Raw genomic sequence first — 21,398 nt, forward strand, 5'->3', positions numbered from 1 at the left:
GATTTTATAGGGTCAAGTGTCACTGAAGATCCGGAAAACTTTGTGGAGGAAGTGCAGAAAGTTGTTGAGGTGATGCATGTTGCAGATGCTAAGTGTGTGGAGTTAGCTTCAAACCAACTCAAAGGTGTTTCTGGGATCAGGTATGATCAATGGAAGAAGAGTAGAGCTAAAGGGGCACCAATTGTGAGCTGGGATCTGTTTGAAAGTTCCTTCATGGGTCGTTTCTTTTCCCGTGAGCTGATAGAAGCAAAGGTAAGAGAATATCTCACTCTTAAGCAAGAGTCTATGAGTGTGCATGAATACAACCTCAAGTTCACTCAAATGTCTTTTTATGCTCCAGAGATGGTTGGTGATATGTGGAGCAGGACGTAACACTGCAAATTCTAGAAAAGGAAAAATATTCTAGATTTTCAGAAGTTGCAGGTGCCATCGACGAAAGCCAACTACGGACCGTCACTCGACTGACGGCCCATCATTCAGCTCTGTCGATGGGCCAGTCAGCTTTCAGTCTTCAGTCGCGAATGACGGTCGACCAGTACGGACCGTCAGTCGACTTAAGGCCCGTCAGTTAGCTCTGTCGATGGGCTAGCAAACTTTCGGTCCTTAGTCGCGAACGATGGTCGACCAGTACGGACCGTCAGTCGACTCACAGCCCGTCAGTGACTCCGACAACTCTTAAGTCAGTGGCCTTTTGGTCTTTTCCTTGTTCATTTGGCCCTACACTACGTCGTTTAGACCCTAAATTATGAGGATTTAGTTAGTTTAAGCCCAGAAACGTAACTAGAACTTACCTAATCAAATAATTAATCAAAACCTAGAAAAATTAGAGCGTAAGAGGAGAAAAGAGGTCAAGAACCTATTTTAAGAACGCATCAAGGTTCCATCAGTTCCAGCCTCGAAATCAAAAGATTTCTTCATGGAATTCTTCACTAGGTATGTGGGATTTCACTAGTGGGTTCCTTGCACCCATTAGGTCCCTAGTTTTCAGTCAGTTTCTTGATTCCCTTATTATGACTAGACCTAGGGTTTCTTGAATGATTGAGATTATTGGGTTCTTCGCTGTTAGAATGATCCAAATCAAATTAGTATGTTAATATTCAGTCTATTGCATGAATTTTAGAACCCTAGCTATGTAGTTCTTTAGTTCCTAAATTACATAGGCTAGGCTAGATATTTTAGTTATTTCAGATATACATGCCTCAGTCTTAAATGTGTCATTATCAGTTATTTATGCACATTATTAGTTTGCATGTAGTTTTGAGCTGTCCAGTATATCACAGTATTTCAATCATAATGTGTTAATAACTTAATCCATTGGGAGTAGCATAATACTGAGTTGGACTAGGGTCAGTCACCCATATAGTCCCTGAACTACTAGCCATGTAGGTTCTATACCTTTGGCCGGGTGTCTTGGGTCCTCTCGATGATGCATATACATCAAACTCCACATTTAGCTCATGTGGTTTTATTATCGGTTATTAGTAACTCCCACAGTTCAGTCATACTCAATTGCATTGACCACATTTCAGTACAGTTCAGTATTCAGTCTCAGCATGTTATAATTTGGTCATTTCATTCAGTTAGCTCAGTATTTATATCATGTTCAGATTATGTTCTTGGTTTATTGCTTGTTCAGATATATGTTTATTTCTGCTTTACTCTATCCCGTATGCTCAGTACCTTTCAAGTACTGACGCATACTCTGTGCTATATTTTCTTGTGATGTAGGTTCAGATTCTTAACACAGATCACGATAGATCGGTTCCTGATCTCCAGTTCAGCAACATCAGTGGTAAGTCTCATTTTTCGAGGACAACAATCAGGTTATCTTTTCATTATTTCAGGCTTTTAGTTTCAGTTTTGCTAGACTTAGTTGGGGCATGTCCCAGCACTTCTAGTCAGCTAGAGGCTATTTTCAGACATAGTTAGATTCAACTTAGTATTTGAGTTTAATGTTTCTTTTGTATTAAGCTCTCGTATTTGATATTCAGTTTCAGTATATGGGTATTCCCCATCATTTCAGATTTACTTATTATTAGCTTCCGCAATAGTTTATTTCTCAATTTATCTTTAGTATGCTCATGATTATGCTAGCAGGGTTAGCTTGGGGACACTTGTGATCCTAGATCCCGTGTCTGCATCTCGGGGGTACCTAGGGGTGTGATACATGATGAGCTTGTTTATGGCTGGGTTGTCTCGTCTGTTAAGCAAAGAGGGTAAGGCTGCTATGTTGATATGGGACATGCACATAACAACACTTATGAACCATGTGCAGCAGGTTTAGGAAGACAAGTTTAGAGATAGGGAGGACTTCTGCAGCATCATGACTAAGAAAACGTGTAATGACTCTGGGAACCAGAAGGCTAGTAATGTGGAAATGCCATTTTTTCAACAAATGCCAACTGGACCTACACCATCATCTGCTAGTGCACCTACACCCAAGAACAGAGGTGAGTTCAGGAACCAGAATTCACAGAAATTCAGAGTTCGACCTGCTCAATCTCAAGGTAGTGCAGCATAAGGGGACAACTGGACTCCTACATGTGCTAAGTGTTGTAAAGACCACCCAAGAGCGTGTCTTGATGGCTCCATTGGCTGTTTCAAGTGTGGTAGATAGGTCACTTCATGAGAGAGTGTCCTAAGATTATGCAAGGTAATGGTAATGCGGGAAATAGAGCCCAATCTTCTTTAGCAGCTCCAACAGATAGAGCTGCACCTAGACGAGCTACTTCAGAGATATGTGGTGCAACAAACTACTTGTATTCTAGCACCAACCACCAAGATCAAGAGAAATTACTGATATTGTCACTGGCATGATCAAAGTGTTTAATTTTGGTGTATATGGATTGCTTAATCCTGGTACGAGTCTATCTTTTGTGACTCCATATATTGCTATTAGTTTTGACATTCTTCCTGAGCAACTTCTTGACATCTTCAGTGTTTCCACACTTGTTGGTGAGTCTATTCCAGCTGAGAGAGTTTATCGTGATTGTACCATCTCTTTTAATCACAAGGATACCATAACTGACTTAGTTGAGTTAGACATAGTGGACTTTGATGTTATTCTAGGTATGGACCGGATTCATGTTTGTTATGCCTCAATTGATTGGAGAATTTGAGTAGTTAAGTTCCAGTTTCCTAATGAGCCTGTTATAAAGTGGAGGAGTAGTTCAGTAGTGCCTAAGGGTCATTTTATTTCGTATCTTAAGGCCATGAAGTTAGTTTTCAAGGGGTGCATCTATCACTTAGTCCAAAGCAATGACTCTAGTGTTGGGACACCACCTATTTTGTCAGTTTCAGTTGTGAGTGAGTTTACAAAGGTCTTTCCAGATGATCTTCCCAAAGTCCATCCTAAGAGAGAAATAGTCTTTTGTATAGATATTCTTCCAGATAGTCGGCCTATTTCTATTCCGCCATATAGAATGGCTCTAGTTGAGTTGAAAAAGTTAAAGGAGCTGTTGAAAGACCTTCTTGTTAAATAATTTGTTTGACCTAGTATCTCACCTTGGAGCTCTCCGGTCTTATTTTTGAAGAATAAAAATGGTTCTCTTTGGATCTGTATTGATTACCACCAATTGAACAAGGTTGCTATAAAGAACAAGTATCCCCTTCCGAGAATTGATGATCTATTCGATCAACTTTAGGGTTCCACTTACTTTTCTAAGTTAGACCTGAGATTAAGCTATCATCAGTTTAGAGTAAGGGAAAGTGATATCCCAAAGAAAGCATTCAGGACATGCTATGATCAGTATGAGTTTATAGTTATGTCTTCTAGCTTGACTAATGCTTCTGCAATGTTCATGGAAATTATGAACAAAGTATTTAAGCCATATATTTACATGTTTGTTATCTTGTTTATTGATGACATTCTAATTTATTCGAGGAATGTGGAGAATCATGCTAGTCATATCATAGTAGTTCCAGACTCTCAGAGATAGAGAGTTGTATGCCAAATTTTCTAAATGTGAGTTTTGGCTTGAGTCTATGGCATTCTTAGGCCACATTGTTTCTGGTCAAGGCATTTGAGTTGACACTCAGAAGATTGAGGCAGTGCAGAACTATCCCAGACCCATATCTCTAACTGATATTAGGAGTTTCTTATGATTGGCTGGTTATTAAAGAAGGTTTTTCGAGGGATTTTCTTCTATTTAGTCCCCATTGAAAAAGTTGACTCAGAAGACAGTTAAGTTCAATGGTCTGAAGATTGTGAGAAAAGCTTTCATGAATTGAAAACCCAGTTAACTACTACCCCTGTGTTGACCCTACCAGAGGGTACACAAGGCTTTGTTGTGTATTGTGATGCGTCTAAAGTTGTACTTGGTTGTGTATTGATGAAGAATGTCAAATTTATAGCCTATGCCTCTAGACAACTTAAAATATGCGAGAATAATTACCTGACTCATGATCTAGAGTTTGTTTCCTTAGTGTTTTCTTTGAAAATATGGTGTCACTATCTCTATGGTGTTCATATAGATGTATTCACCGATCCAAGAGTCTTCAGTATGTACTAAGTCACAAAGAGCTTAATCTCAGATAGAGGAGGTGGTTAGAATTACTCAAGGATTATGACATGAGTATGGTCTATCACCCAGGTAAGGCTAATTCTGTTGTAGATGCTTTGACCAGGTTATCTATGGGTACTATTGCCCATGTTGAGGAAGGCAAGATAGAATTAGCCAAAGAAGTGCATAGACTTGCACGATTATGAGTCTGGTTAGTGGATTCCAGTAATGGGGGAGTGGTGGTGATGAATGGGGATGAATCATCACTAGTCACTGAAGTGAAAGAGAAACAAGACCAAGACCATGTATTGCTTGAATTGAAGGCAAGTGTTCATAAGTAAAAAGTGATGGCTTTTGAACAAGGGGGATATGGTGTGTTGAGGTATCAAGGTATATTAAGTGTACCAAAGGTAGATGAACTCCAAGAGAGAGTCATGAAGGAAGCTCATAGCTCTATATATTCGATCCATCCTGGTTCCATAAAGATGTACCATGACTTGAGAGAAGTCTATTGGTGGAGTAGTATGAAGAGGTGTATTGCATAGTTTGTTGTTAAGTGCTCTAATTCCTAACAAGTCAAGGTAGAACACCAAAGGCCCGGTGGTATGCCTCAAAACATAGATCTTCCATAATGGAAATGAGAGATGATCCATTAGGGTGATTGTAGATCGAGTGACTAAATCAGCCCATTTATTACTGGTAAAGACTACCTATTAAGAAGACGATTATGCCATATTATATATTCAAGAGATAGTTAGACTTCATGGAGTTTTGGTGTCTATCATTTCAGATAGAGGTGCACAATTCACCGCACAATTTTGGAAGTCTTTCCAGAAAGGTTTGGGTTCGAAGGTGAACCTTAGTACTGCTTTCCATCCTTAGACTAATGGTTAAGAAGAGCATACGATTCAGACGTTAGAGGATATGTTGAAGACATGTGTGATCGATTTCAAGGGTAATTAGGATGACGATTCCCTCTAATAGAGTTTGCTTACATTATTACTCTAGTATCTAGATGGCTCCCTATGAGGCTCTTTATGGGAGAAGATGTAGATATCTTATTGGATTTTTTGAGGTTGGTGAAGCTGTGTTGATAGGACCAGACTTATTGATCAAGTTATTGAGAAGGTAAAGATCATGCAAGATAGGTTGAAAATATTATAGGGTCGTCAAAAATCCTATACAGATGTTAAGAGAAGAGACTTGGAGTTTGAGGTTGATGATTGGGTTTATTTGATGGTTTCACCCATGAAGGGTGTTATAAGGTTTTGCAAGAAAGGGAAACTTAGTCTCCGGTATATTGGTTCTTATAGGATATCCAAGAGAATTGACAATGTAGCTTATGAGTTAGAGTTACCGTCAGAGTTAGCAGCAATCCATTCGATATTTTAGATTTCTATGTTTAAAAAGTGTATGGGCGATTCTTCACATATTATACCTACTGAAAATATTGATATGAAGGACAACCTATCTTATGAGTAGATATCTATTAGATATTTGATCATCAGGTTCACAAGTTGAGAACAAAGGGGGTAGCCTCAGGTCTTATGGAAAAATCAGCTTGTTAAGGAAGCAACTTGGGAGGCTGAGCAAGATACGAAGAAGAGATACCCACATCTCTTTACTTTCGGAGAAATTCCATACAAAGGTAATGACTTTTTGTAAAACACTTTTTAAATTGATATGCTATGTTGTGTTAAATTGCATGTTGGGTGTTTTAGTTGGGTGTTAGATGTTGCCACCCTCAGTTTTATTAAGAATGATCTCATTTGAGGAAAAATGATCCCAATGGAGAGATATTGTAACACCTCAATCTTAGAATGAGGTAAATTTAGTAAGAAAATACTTGCTTTTCTTGATAGGTTCTTTCCCCTTGAGATAAGAGAGGCAAAGGTACTTGAGTTCATTAAAATTCGTCAAGGGGATATGGGTGTGAAGGAGTATGGTTTGAAAGTCACACAATTGTCTAAATAAGCTTCAACTGTTGTTGTTGATCCAAGGACAAGGATGAGTAAGTTTGTGTCAAGTGCTTCCGACATAGTGGTCAAAGAATGCCTAACTGCCATGCTTGTTAAGGAGATGGATATCTCCCGAATTATGGTTCATGCACAACAAATAAAAGAAGAAAATATTAAAGGGAAAACTAGGGATTCAAAGAGGGAAATAAAGGATGATGGTTATTCTTCATAGTCAAGGTTCGGTGGAAGTAATCGTTCTTAAGGTAAGGGTAGTAATAAGCAGAAATGGCCCTAGTGTAAGGAATATGGGAGAAGACACAAGGGTGAGTACCTAGCCATTTCAAATGCATGTTATGGGTGTGTAAAGAGTGGTCACAAGGGGAGAGATTGCCCAATTCTTAGTGCTAAGGGAAGGGAAGGTAGGCAAGTTCAATCTAGTGGTTCTGGTCCATGTGCCCCAAAGCAATGTTTGTTTTATGCTCCTCGAACTCGACAGGATCATGCGGGATCTCCGGATGCGGTAATTGGTAAGTTATGGTATTTTAGAATGTGTATATGCATTGCTTGAAAGTGAGTGTTTCATTGGCTATGATAAGACTCCAAGTACGGTGATTATGTTTAAAGTAGTCTTTGAAATCCTTATGGAAACTTTTTAAGTGTTTACTTGTATCGATGGTTCCGTGGTTGTAAAGAGTTTCGTAATATGCTTGGGTTGAGGGAGATCGATCTGAAAAGACTAGGGAGGTTTACTCCCAAGGGGGAGATAGTGTGCTTCATGTTTGGTACGGGAGTAGAACTATGTTGATTTTGGAAGAAGTTCCTTGTTATGGTTTTTTGTGTGAATGTTCGGAGGTGATAATTGGTTAGTATCCCAATCAATTTCTTTCTATCTTCGAGTCTAGCTTAAGGCCTTATCCCTCATGGTTAATGTAACACCTCGGAAACCAAACTTAGAAAAATGCAGCAGAAAAACACCAGAAACAGTGAACCACGACAGGGTTCATGGACTGTGAAAGGGACCACGGTCTGTTGACCAGCCCGTGGAGTCATACCCTTCCAGCACTGCTGGACCACGGGACCCTTCACGGGCAGTGGACCACCTCACAGGTCGTAATGGTGTTCGTGGGAACCAGGAAAAGTTCACCAGGACCAGGCATCAGACCACAGGGCCCTTCACGGGACGTGGTCCTGACGACGGACCGGGGTGGTGCCCGTGGAAGGCCACCCCAGAACCAGTAGCTACTGGACGAAAGACCACGACCAGCCTCACGGTCCGTGGTCCCTTTGACTACTTAATATTATCTAGACTTAGGGTTTGCTTGCACTTTAGAAATTGTTGGGATTTAGCTTTTAGATTAATCCTGATCGGAAAATTACGTTTTCGTAACTATGTTGCGTAATCCTTGCATGAAATTCAGAACCCTAGTTGTGTAGATTTGCTTACTTCATGAATTACACTTGCTAGGTCTGTTTCAACAAATATACATGCTATAGATCTCAAATGTTTCATTGTTAGTTATAAATGCTGCATTTTCAGTTAGAATGTCATAATATTGAGCTATTCAGAACTTTAGTATTTCAGTCATAATATTGTTTATACATGATTCTAGTTGGGAGTAGGCTTAGACCGAGTGGACTAGGGCTCAGCGTACTCGAATATACCCAGAACTACGTACCCCCGTAGGTTTATAAGTCCCCTCTGTGAGCATTAAATTTTTGTGATCATGCTAGCCATGCCTCTATATCTCTGGCAAGGTATATTGGGTCCTCTCGATGAGGCATATACATCGGACTTCACGTTAAGCTCATGTGGTCTAATGTCGTTATTAGTAGCTCCCACGGTCATATTTTTATGCATTTGACCAGGTTCTCAATTGTACTTCAATATTCAGTTTTAGTATGTTATGTACTTGGTCATTGTATTTAGTTCACTTCATTTCAATATGTTCAAGTTATATCATTGTTCAATATGCTTTATTTCAGTTATGTATATATTGTTCAGCTTTATACTATCATGCATGCTCAGTACCTTTCATGTACTGACGTATACTCTGTGTTACATTTTCTCTTGATGTAGGTTCAGGTCCTTAGCATTCGGATCACGCATAGATCGGTTCCCGATCTCCAGTTCAACAACCTCAATGGTGAGTCCTCATTCTTCAATGACATTAGATATGTTTTTAAAGTTAGTCTTTTCATTTCAGTTTTCAGTATTTGCTAGAGATAGAACGGGGCATGTCCTAGCATCTCTAGTCAGTAACATGTTTAATTCAGATATAGACAGAATCAACTTTAGTTTTTGAGTTATAGTTCAGTACTCTAAACTCTTATCCAATATTTATATATTCAGATTTAGAATAGGTATTCCCCATCATTTAGTTTATCTCATGTCTTATGCTTCCGCACAATATTTCTTTTAAGTATGGTTATGATATGCCAGCTCAGCATTAAGTTGGGGTCACTCATGATCCTAGGTCCCGTGTTTACGTCAAGGGGGTAGCCTCGAGGATTGACAAACTTGGTATCAGAGCCTTAAGTTTAAGTGTCCTAGGATGTTTGAAAAGCAGCACTAAGTAGAGTCTTTTTCATGGCTGTGAAGTGAACCACATCTAATGAGAGGGAGGCTACGAAGTGTTTTAGGAAAACTTCACTTTCTTGATATTCTTATTGTGCGTGGGTATGATCTACCTGTTAACTCATTGTTATATGTTTCAGATCATGCCTCCTCATAGAGCTTACGCAAGGAATGCGAATGCTCACAATGCTAACACAACTCCTTTAGTCCCATATCAGGAAGTTTTGAATGTAGAGTTTCGGAATGCGATTCACCTTTTGGCTCAGAGTATGACTAACCAGAACAATTAGCAGGCTCCAGTTCCTTCTAATGCTAATAATGGTTTAGTAGCAGCCAGGGTTTGAGATTTCATTCGGATGAATACGCCAAAGTTTCTAGGGTCGCAGGTTGGTGAGGACCCACATAGTTCTATTGATGAGGTCAAAGAGATCTTTGGAGTGATGCAGGTAATTGGGAATGATAGGGTAGATTTGGCATCCCACCAGCTCATGGATGTATCTCACATTAGGTTTACTCAATGGAAGGAAAATAGGGGTAAGAATACAGCTCCTGTGACTTGGGAGTGTTTTACCGGAGTTTTTTTGGACAGGTTCTTTCCAAAAGAGTTGAGAGAGTCTAAAGCTCAGGAATTCATGAATTTGAGGCAAGTTTCTATGTCAGTCTAAGAGTATAGACTTAAGTTCACCCAACTCTCCCGGTATGCTCCGTACATGGTTGCTGATTTGAGGGCGCAGATGAATAAGTTCCTATTTGGGTTATCTGACTTAGTGAGGATACAGTGCATAAATGCTATGTTGTTGGATAATATGAACATCTCTAGGCTCATGACTCATGCTCAACAGGTTGAGGGAGACAAGCTTAGGGACTAGGCTAAGGACATAAAAAAGGCTAGAACAGGAAACTATAAGTACTCTTAGCAGAAATTAGGTGGTGGAATTGTTCACAGTTTCAGCAGAAATCTTCAGCTCCAGCACCTTCATCAGCTAGTGCTCCATCCTCCATGTGTCGACAGGATTAGAAAGGTAGGGCATCCGGCTCTAAGTCTCTGGGGAGTGTTTCAGGTACTAGAATCTACCTAACATGTCCAAAATGTTGTCTGAACCATACGAGCGAGCATCTTACAGGAAAGGAAGGATGTTTTGGGTGTGGCCTGACTGGTCACAGGTTGAAGGATTGCCCTTCTTCTAAGTAGGGTCAGGGAGGTAACAATAATAGGGCTCATTTTATAGCTTCAGCAGCACCAGCAGGTCATCCTACTAAGCAAGGTACTTCATTTGGTATAGGTGGCAGCCAGCGCCAGAACAGGTTGTATGCTCTTTAGTCTCGCCAGGATCAGGAAGATTCTGCTGGTGTGGTCACTGGTACATTATAAGTCTTTCAATTAGATATTTATGCTCTGTTAGATCCAAGGGCTACTCTTTCCTTTGTAACTCCCTGTATAGCAGTGAACTTTGGTGTCAGTCCAGGAACTCTCTCAAAAACCTTCTTAGTCTCTACTCCAGTTGGTGACTCAGTTATAGCTAGATGGGTATACAAAAAATTCCATGTCATAGTCTCTTAGAAATTCACCTCAACAGATCTTGTAGCGTTAAAAATGGTAGACTTTGATGTCATTCTAGGCATGGATTAGTTACATTCGTGTTATGCCTTAATCGATTGTAAAACTAGGGTCGTTTTTTTCCAGTTTCCAGACGAACCAATCTTAGAATAGAAGGGTAGTAGCTTAGTACCTATGGGTCGATTCATTTGTTACCTTAATTGCAGAAAGATGTTTTCCAAGGGGTATATCTATTATCTTGTTCGAGTTAAGGATTCTTACTCCGAAACCCCAACTGTTAAGTCTGTTCCTCTAGTAAATGAGTTCCTAGAAGTGTTTCCAGAAGATCTTCCCGGAGTTCCTCCTAAAAGAGAAATTGACTTTGGAATTGATCTCCTTCCAGATACCCAACCTATTTTTATTCCTCCTTACAAAAGGGGTCCAATTAAGCTTAAGGAATTGAAAGAGCAGTTTAAAGTACTTCTAGATAAGGGATTCATCAGACCTAGTATTTCGTCATGGGTTGCACCAGTGTTGTTCGTGAAAAAGAAAGATGGTTCTCTAAGGATGTGCATTGACTATCGACAATTGAACAAAGTCATAATCAAGAATAAGTATCCCATCCCTAGGATTGATGACTTGTTTGACCAACTTCAGGGTGCTAGTCATTTTTCGAAAATAGACCTTAGATCCGATTATCATCAGCATAGAGTCACATATACTAACATCCAGAAAAGAGCCTTCAAAACTCGGTATGGTCATTCTGAATTTGTCTTTATGTCATTTGGACTAACTAATGCTCCTGTAACTTTTATGGATTTGATGAACAGGGTGTTCAAGCAGTATTTGGACTTGTTTATTATCGTTTTTATTGATGATTCCTTCATATACTCTAGGAATGAGGAAGAACGTGTGACTCATTTGAGGGTTATCCTGCAAACTCTCAAAGATCGTAAGTTATTCGCTAAGTTTAGCAAATGTGAGTTTTGGTTGCAATTTATTGCTTTCCTTGGGCATATAATGTCTAGCAAAGGGATCCGAGTGGATTCTCACAAAATAGATGTAGTTAAACAATGGCCTAGAACTACCTATCCAACAAATATTAGAAGTTTCTTGGGGTTGGTTGGTTACTATACAAGGTTCATGGAAAGATTTTCATCCATAGCTTCTCCATTAACTAAATTGATGCAGAAAAAGGTCAAGTTTCAGTTGTCAGATGAGTGTGGGAAGAGCTTTGCAGAACTGAAAACTAGGTTGAATACATATCCTATTTTGACTCTACCAGAGGGTTTATACGGTTATATGATCTATTGTGATGCATCCAAAGTCGGCCTAGGTTGTGTGTTGATGCAGCGAGGTAAGGTTATAACACATGCTTCTAGACAACTTAAGGTGCATGAGAAGAACTATCCGACTCATGACCTTGAGCTTGCAGCCGTAGTATTTTCCCTAAATATTTGGAGACATTACTTGTATGGCGTTCACGTAGATATGTTCACATACCATAAAAGCCTTATGTATGTTTTCACCGAGAAAGAGTTGAATCTTCGCCAGAGGAGATGGCTTGAATTCCTCAAGGACTATGATATGAATGTGCTTTACCATCCTGGTAAGGCCAATGTAGTAGTTGATGCTCTTAGCAGACTATCTATAGGTAGTGTAGCACCTACTGAAGAAGAAATGAAGGAGTTGTCAAATGATGTTCACCAATTTGCTCGCTTAAGAATTTGCCTTATGAGCATATCATAAGATGGTGTGATTGTTCAGAATGGGTTAGAATCTTCATTGGTAGTAGAGGTTAAGGAAAAATAAGACAATGATCCTATTTTGCTTCAGTTGAAGGGTGCAGTCCATTAGCAGAAAGTTGAGGTTTTCTCCCAAGGGGGAGATGGTGTGCTTCGCTACCAGGGTCGTTTATGTGTTCCTAAGGTGGGTGAGTTGAGACAATAGATCCTTAGAGAAGACCATAACTTTAGGTATTCTATTCATTTAGGTGCCACTAAGATGTACCGTGATCTACAGGAATTCTTTTGGTGGAATGGCATGAAGAGGGATATAACATATTTTATGGCTAAGTGCCCGAATTATCGACAGGTGAAGGTAGAACATCAAAAACCAGGAGGTATGACTCAAGAGATTTACATTCCTACTTGGAAGTGGGAAATGATCAACATGCACTTCATTACAGGTTTAACTCATACTCGTGGACAATATGATTCCATTTGGTTACTAAGTCTGCTCACTTTTTGGCTGTTAAGACTACAAATTCAGCGGTGGACTATGCCAAGATTTACATTAATGTGATAGTCAGGTTGCATAGGGTTCCTTTGTCTATCATTTCAGATAGAGGTCCCCAGTTTACCTCTCATTTCAGAAAGTCATTTCAAAAAGGTCTTAGTACACAGGTATATCTCAGCACATCGTTTCATCCTTAGACGGATGGACATGAAGAGCGTACCATTCATACATTAGATGACATGGATTTAAATGGCAATTGGGATGATCACCTTCCTCTTATTTGATTTTGCCTATAATAATAACTTCCATTCCAATATTCAGATGGACCCTTATGAGGAATTGTATGGGCGTAGATGCAGATATCCAGTTGGTTGGTTTGAAGTAGGTGAAACAGCCTTGATAAGGCCAAATTCGGTTCATGAAGCTATGGAAAAAGTTTAGCTCATCAGAGACAGACTTAAGACAGCCCAGAGTTGCCAGAAGTCCTATGCAGATGTAAGGAGAAGGGACTTAGAGTTCCAAATTGAGGATTGGGTTTTCCTGAAAGTGTCACCTATGAAGGGGCTGGTGAGATTTGGCAAAACGGGGAAGCTCAGTCCAAGATATGTAGGCCCTTACAAGATCTTGAAAATGGTTGGTACAGTGGCATACGAGTTAGAGTTGCCAGCAGAACTAGGAGCAGTCTATCCAGTCTTTCACATTTCATTGTTGAAGAAGTGTGTGGGAGATCCAACATCTATAGTGCCATTAGAAAGTGTGCCTGTGAAGGATAGTCTTACTTATGAGGATGTGCCAGTTGAAATTATTGATCATCATGTTCGAAGGTTGAGTGACAAAGAAGTCGCTTCAGTTAAGGTTTTGTGGAGGAGTCAATTGGTGAAGGGAGCTACTTGGGAAGCAGAAACAACCATGAAGGTCAAGTATCCTCAGCTCTTTCCTTCTGATTCCATTCCAGCTTCAGGTAGTAGTTCCTGTCCAGTCTCTTAGTTTACTCTTGCATGAATTCAGTCTTAGTATCATGTTCCTTCAGTTATACTTGCATTTTCATATTATTTGCATGTTCTTAGAACTCAGTTTAGTCAGAAATCAATTTTTGTACTTAGTGGTAGAATTTGCAACTCTTTTCCTCCTTTCTCACCTAGTTTAGACTTCTTTGAGGACGAATGTTCCCAAGAGGGAGATATTTTAACACCTCGGAAACCAAACTTAGGAAAATACAGCAGAAAAAAACCAGTACATGAGGCGATTGAGAAAGTTCAACTCATTAGAGAGAGGTTGAGAATGACTCAAAGTTGGGAAAAGTTATATGCCGATGTGAGAAGAAGGGATTTAGAGTTTGATGTTTATGATTGGGTTTACTTGAAAATCTCACCCATGAAGGGTGTAATGAGGCTTGGAAAGAAAGGGAAGATTAGTCCCCGATATGTAGGCCCATATCAGATTTTGAGGTGTGTTGGTAAGGTTGCTTATGAGTTAGATTTTTCAAATGAGTTGGCATCAGTGCATCAAGTTTTCCATGTCTCTATGTTGAAGAAATGTTTTGGTGATCTGACATCCATATTTTCCTTAGATGGTTTGGGAGTTGATGAGAGTCTCTCATATGAGGACGTTCCGGTTGAGATACTAGTCCGGCCAGTCAAGAAGTTGAGAAATAAGGAAGTAGCTTCTGTAAAAGTTTTGTGGAGGAATCATTTAGTTAAGGGTGCTACTTTGGAGGCCGAGGCTGATATGATGTCTTGATATCCTCATATTTTTCCTTCTACTCTTATTCTAGCATGAGGTAATGAGTTCCTCTTGGTTTGTCCTTTGTTTTTGAGTCACGTGTTTTATGTGTTTCCATGATCTACTTATGCTATGCATGTTCATGAAAACTTGTGTTTTGAAAGAAAATGAGTTTATATGATTGATTTTCCTCATGGTGTTGTGCATTAAGTGTGAATTGCCTATAGACTTCATGAGACGAATTGATGAACATGCTTTAGTTATGCTTTTTTAGAGTAAATTAAATATGAGCTCCATGAGATTGTGTTGAGCATTATTTTAGCTTGGAGAAGGTAGTTCCTCCTTGAATTTGAGTAATTTTAAGATTTCATGCATATTGGGTTGATAGATGTAGTTCCTACTTACTTTTAATGCAATGAGCATGTTTAGTTGGAGTTGATGTTTCCTCTTTGATTTGTGAATTGCATGTATGATGGGCTGAAAGAGTAAGTTTCACCCCTCTTATGATGTTTTGAGAACGTCCTAGCTTGTAGTTGATAGTTCCTCCTTGGTTTCATGCATTGAACTGTTAGGTTGGGTTGTCAGTTCCTCTCCCACTCTTTTAGAACCAGTTTAAATCTCATTCGAGGATGAATGGTCCCAAGGGTAAGTGCCAAATAGCAGTTTGCAAAAGCTGCAGTGCCAAACCACGCCGGCTACCGACGACCTGTGGAAGGCACCACAGACCGAAGGTGTGGTCCGTGGATGGCTGCCCAAAACAGTCTTTTAAGGCTCAAGACCACGGTCTGTGGTTAGGGCATGTGGTTTGAGGGCCGAAAAGTCAGTCTCTGATGACCAACCACGATTCACCTGGACAGGGTTGGTTCACCTGGATGGACCACGGTCCGTCGACTGGTGTCTGTAGATGGTCACCTCTTCGTTATTTTCAGGGTTAGTTGGGTCTTTTCCTAATTAATTAGTTCCTATACTATGTCGTTTTGCCTATGTTTAGGATCCCTACATAAGTATTATAACCCCCAAATTCACCCCATTTAATTCATTCTTCCAAATTCACAAAAAGAATCCCAAATATATTATCTATCTAGAAACTTGAAGAAGAAGAAGATTCAACCTAGGGTTTCAAGCTAAGGTGTCAATTTCTTCATTGAAGGCTAGCATTTGGATTCAAGGTATTTAGTTTTCATCCATGTACATCCCAAATTCCTCCATTTCAAAAGGTAGAATTCCCCAATTTGAGTTAGGGTTTTCTTCAATTATCATGGGTTCTCATCATTATTGATTTAAATGATTTTATTATGATCTTCTATGCATGAATTGATGAATTTCTATGCTTTTATGATGAATTCCCCTGTGTGGATTAGTTTTGTTCAGAGGCCTGCATCCGGTATGCATTCTTGTACTCCTTGTTTTGTGGTCTTTTTGGGGCTTGGACTCCAATATATTGTGTATTATAGTGGCAGTTTATAATGGCAATTCTTTTGATTGATTTCCAATGTTATTAGAAATTGGAAGTTGGTGAGGTCCACTATAGATGCAATTTCATGTTTGCTTCCAGGTTTTGGGAAATTCTGAGGTCTCTTTGTTGTGACAATTCATGTGTTGGTGAACATTGTTCTGTCACCCTATTTACTACTATGAAACACAGGATTTCCTTTTGTTGAATCAGAATACTAGAAATTTGGCTCCCTAGGCATGCCTACTTGGATCTTCTATTCTTGACCTATGTGTCACAACCATACAATGGAGCTATCAGTTTGGATTTGATATCTTGACTTCTATCTTGAATGCTAATGCTAATCATGTCTCTCTTCGCATCAACTTCTTTTACCTTCTTATTTGTTTTGGTCATCAGTGGATGTCATTCTTAGCTGTCAAAAATACATGGATGGGCATCTAGGTGCAAGTGGTTCTACATGAATAAGTGTCTTGCTTCGGTGTTTGTGGTTGGGGAAGATGCATCAGTTCCTGGGTCGTTTACTATATAGGTATTGGATTTTTCAGTCTTTCAAAATGGGTACGATATGGAAGTTCTCAACTATGATAATTCTTTTCATAAGTATGTTTTGCTGCGAGTTTTAGTTCTTAGTTCAGATGCTCGTGTTCTTTGATGATCCTGATGTCTTTTATGGTGTTATGGGGGCATTGGACAGAGTCAAAAGTCAATTATGGATCTTTGATAGTGTTGTAAAGTGCTTTGTGTCCTAGCTACTTATCTTCTCTACCATTTTCCCTTGGTTATCATGCCAACTTTATTTTTTTTATCGGTGAATAAATGTGTAGACCACATGGTGATAGTTATAGAGGATTAGTTTTGGAAACAACAATGATACAATCTCAAATAAATGTGACGACAATATTTTTTTTATATAGAAAATTAAATTAAACATAGAAGAAAAAATAACATACGCATCATTCTAAAGACTTCAATCATAACAAAATATAAATGAAAAAAAATATAAAATTGGTACATAATTTTACAAGATTTTGTCGACACATTCTCTCATATCAAATCATTATTCAAAAGTTTTCTCCATCGAGTCAAACTATAGCATGAATCAAATAGAAAAATCACTTCGTTTTCGTAAAGTGATATACAATTAGACTAAGGTAGATATATCATATACGTTAGGTGTTGATGGTTTCACTACTTTAACTATAAAATGAAAAGGATAATCTTGGATGTGAGTTTCATGAAATAAAAAAAATGAATTTATTTTGATAAAAATAGAGGAATGTCAAAAGGCATCTTAAAGTTTCAAATTAAATATTTAAAGGTTATGAATATAAAAAGCATGAAAGTTATGTATATAAGCATGACAATTGAATAGGTAATTTATATATATATATATATATATATATATATATATATATATATATATAACATAAAAAACAGTGATGTGGCGCTCTCTAAGACTTAGAATCATATTTATCTTTTTTTGTGATTTTTTTGAGTTTTTTCTTCACTTTAAAAAATATAAAATATTGCTTAAATTTTTACAGAATATTAAAGCAGAGTATTTAATTCTCTCCTCATTAAAGCATAAACTTAAAAGCTTTAGTTATGATCCCTATGTTTTCAAGTTATGAACTATATGATGTGGGATTTTGATCTTCAAGGAAGAGTTTTATGAAATTAAGCATGTATTGCTAGTTTTACATGAATTTATGATGAAATTCATATCTAACCCATGTTTTCTAAAATTTTATGATTGAAGGTGGTTTTTGACCTCAAGAGGTAAATTATGGACTTGTGCATTTTCTTATGAAATCTATGAAATTGTTTTAAGGGTGCTTTGAGAGTAAAGTACCAATGATGATGTTGTTGTTGTGTTGTTGAAAGGACATTCTCTTAAACATAAAAAGCATGATGTGAGGTTTTCTCGAATCAATGACAAGGAGCTATCTTAATGAAACTAGCTTGAATTAGTTGTCAAAGGGCACCTCTTCATGAGTAATGAAGTCAAGTAAGAAATGACTATTCCTTGGGAATTTATGCTTAGCACCAAGTGGAAATTGATAATGAGATGGAAGCTCTCCCAAAGTAGAGGCCGGGTTTCCAAAGCAATATAATGAGATGGAAGCTCTCACTAGTAGAGGCTGGGTTTCTAGTAGAAATCTACTTATCGCATAACTATGTGCCCCCATAGGTTAATTAGCTAGTGGATCAACTTAAGCTAAAAGTTTATGGTTGTTACCTTGGTAAGTAGGACAACCCTTTTCGGTGTAGGAGACACCGGGGGATCATGTTATAGCTCACATGGTCTCAATGTCGGTTAAGGCTAATTACCCACAAGTAATAATTAATTAAGGTTACTCAAGGAGTATCTCTCATGTGTTCAAAAGTTTCAAAGAAGAAGTTAGCTTGCATTTACAATGATTTTTGACTTATGTTTTATAACTCTTTCATACTGTGTTTTAGCTTGTCAATTGAATGTCTTGAAATGAAATGTTCCTTTTAGCATGTTTTATTCATGGCTATCATACTTGGTACATTTTTTTGTACTAACACATACTCTTTCCTACATTTTCCCCAAATGTAGGGTCCGATAGACAGGTTTGGGAGTCTCGTGGCTAGTAATTGAGTTTGTAGTTTCCTGAGCTTTGTTGAGTCCTCATGCTTCGAGGATGGACTTTCCTTGTTTAGTTTCTTTCATGTAATTTATCTTTTGTACATGATGTATGGGCTAGGCTCAATTTCATTCTATTGTATTAGATGGCTATGATGAGACATGAGTTTAGAGTTCCGCTTTCTTTATAAAATGTTTTGGACTTGGACTATTGTTTTACTCTTATTGTTCTATTTCTTATGTTATAAGAACTAAGTGTCTTGTATGGAGTCCTCAATTGTTCTATACACCATGTTACATCTAGGGGGTACCCCTGGGTCGTGATATAACGCTAATAAGATGATAGATATAACCTTTAGATATCATATTCCTAGCCTTAAGGTAAAAGATAAATCGGCCTACAAGTTGTGTGTTACTACCCTTCCGCTCTATGACTAGCTGCTCATTTGGAAATTGAAATCGAATGATCCTTGTTCTATAATCGATTGAGGAATAAGAGGAATGTGACCAATCTATGCCTCGAATGATATCAAAATATATCATTTCTAAATCTACAAGGTCTTCTGAGGTGACTTTCTTGAAACTGTGACACAACAATTTCTATATACTCGTCTAGCTAAAACTAAGTCAGCATGTTGAGTAGAGACTGAGATGGGTTCTGAGAGATTTTCTAGACTGACATCGAAGTTTACTACTATATAAGAACTCTGCATTTGTACCCTCATGATCCCGGACAAGAGGAACTATGTTAGCATTATGTGCGTTAGCTCTGCAAGAAGGCATGATCTGAAATGCATAATGACGGATTAGAAGGGAGAAGTTGAATCATACGTAATCACACGATAAAGATATCAAAGGAAGTGAAGTTTTTCTTAGAACACCTCGTAGCTTGCCCCTCATAGGTGTGGGGTGCTTCACAACTATGAAAGAGACTCTACTCAGTGCATTTGTCAGATACCCCAGTACTCTTAAACTTGATGCTATGATACCAAGTTTGTCACTCCCTGAGACTAGCCCAAGAAGTAACACAGGACCTAGGGTCACAAGTAACCCTAAGCTAACTCTTAATATGGCATATCACAAGCATAGTGAAATAATTCTAAGTAAGTGGAAGCATAAATGATAGATGTGTAAATGTCACGACCCAAAATACACCCTAGACGTGACATAGCGTATAAGGCCCAGAGAGACCCTACACAATCTACTTAGTAAACATAAACAGGATAATAGAATCTAACGAGCTTAAAAGATAGTGTATATCATAAAAGAATTTGGTCAAAACAAAGCAGAAGTCTACATAGTCTCAAAGCCATCTATTACATCAAGAGTGATTGGGATGTAACCCGTATATCACATACAATCTCCAAAAAGTAAAGACGAAAAGCAATAAAGGTTTGGTCCTCAGAACATGAGGACTCACCAATCTTCAATATCTACTAAGTGATCCCTAGCCACAAAGATGCGAAATAGGAGCATCGGACCCTACATTTGAGAAACAATGTAGGCATGACTATGCGTTAGTAAAAAAATGTACCAAGTATGATAGCAATGCATAAAAGTTATGATATCATGCTAAAAGGACTTTTCGTGATATCCAAAGACCAAGTCAAAATATAAGATACGAGGGTTAGAAAACATAAATCGTAAACATGGTCAATGCAAGTAAAATCATCTTTGAACACAAGAGAGATACTTCTTGAAGTAACCTTAGTTCATTATTGTTGAGGGATGTAGACTTTACCGACATAGAGACCATGTGAGGTATAACATGGAATCCGATGTACTCCTCTCACACCGAAAAGAGAGTGTCCTACTTGCAAGGTAGAACCATGAACCTAGCTTAAGTATATCAACTAGCTAACGTCTATCTGAGACAATCATCGTCTATCTTAAGACAATCATCCTATGGGGCACATAGGTATGGGATAAGGAGAATTGTACTAGAAACACGACCTCTAGCTATGAGAGAGCTTCTATCTCAATATGCGCTTTGTGGTAAGCATAAATCCCACAGAATAGTTATTAATCTTAACTTGTCTTATCTTTATGAGACATGGGGATTCGCCACTTTTCTTATCATACGACAACTCCTTAGACCATGCGTGAGAAAACCTTTAACCATCCATGATCTTTTCATAATAGCTTTTAAGGCAAATAGTCATTCACTTCATGCTAGAAATTTCTTACTACTAATGGAAATAGTTTTGAAATCATGATTTATAATCATTATAGCATATACGGATACCGTACTAGTGTAAAGCTAATTTAGGAAAATAGCCCGAAAAGTATTGAGGGGAAATCTAGATGTCATTGATGTCTTGTGGCCAAGCTTCATAGAACATATATATATATCTTCATCTATAAGCTTACTTGAGTCATAAACATCCATTCTTTTCAATCATTCATAAGCTTCATCATGGTTTCAAAGTCAATGCATTCTCAACTTCATGCACATCAATTTTATTAAGAGGATATAGATATCTTCATCTATATATCTTTCAAGGTTTATGAACCACATTATATCATCATGGCTTAGAAAATATGGGTTATGCATGGGTTCATGGGGATTCATCTTAAAACATGCAATTGCTTCAATACATGCAAAAAAATTCATAAAACAATCAATTGAATCAATATATTGAAAGGAACCGATGACATGAAAGAAAACCCTAACTTTAATTAGAGATTTCTAACTTAAAAACTGGAGAATTTAGGAACTCTATGGAGGAAAGAGATCCATAGATGAAGACTATCATACCTTGGAGTTCAAATCCTTTAAGCAATTTGGTGAATTGGAGG

This window comes from Solanum verrucosum, unplaced genomic scaffold (assembly GCF_900185275.1).
Source record: "Solanum verrucosum unplaced genomic scaffold, falcon-dt-bn FXZP01000054.1, whole genome shotgun sequence".
NCBI classification, from domain to species: domain Eukaryota; kingdom Viridiplantae; phylum Streptophyta; class Magnoliopsida; order Solanales; family Solanaceae; genus Solanum; species Solanum verrucosum.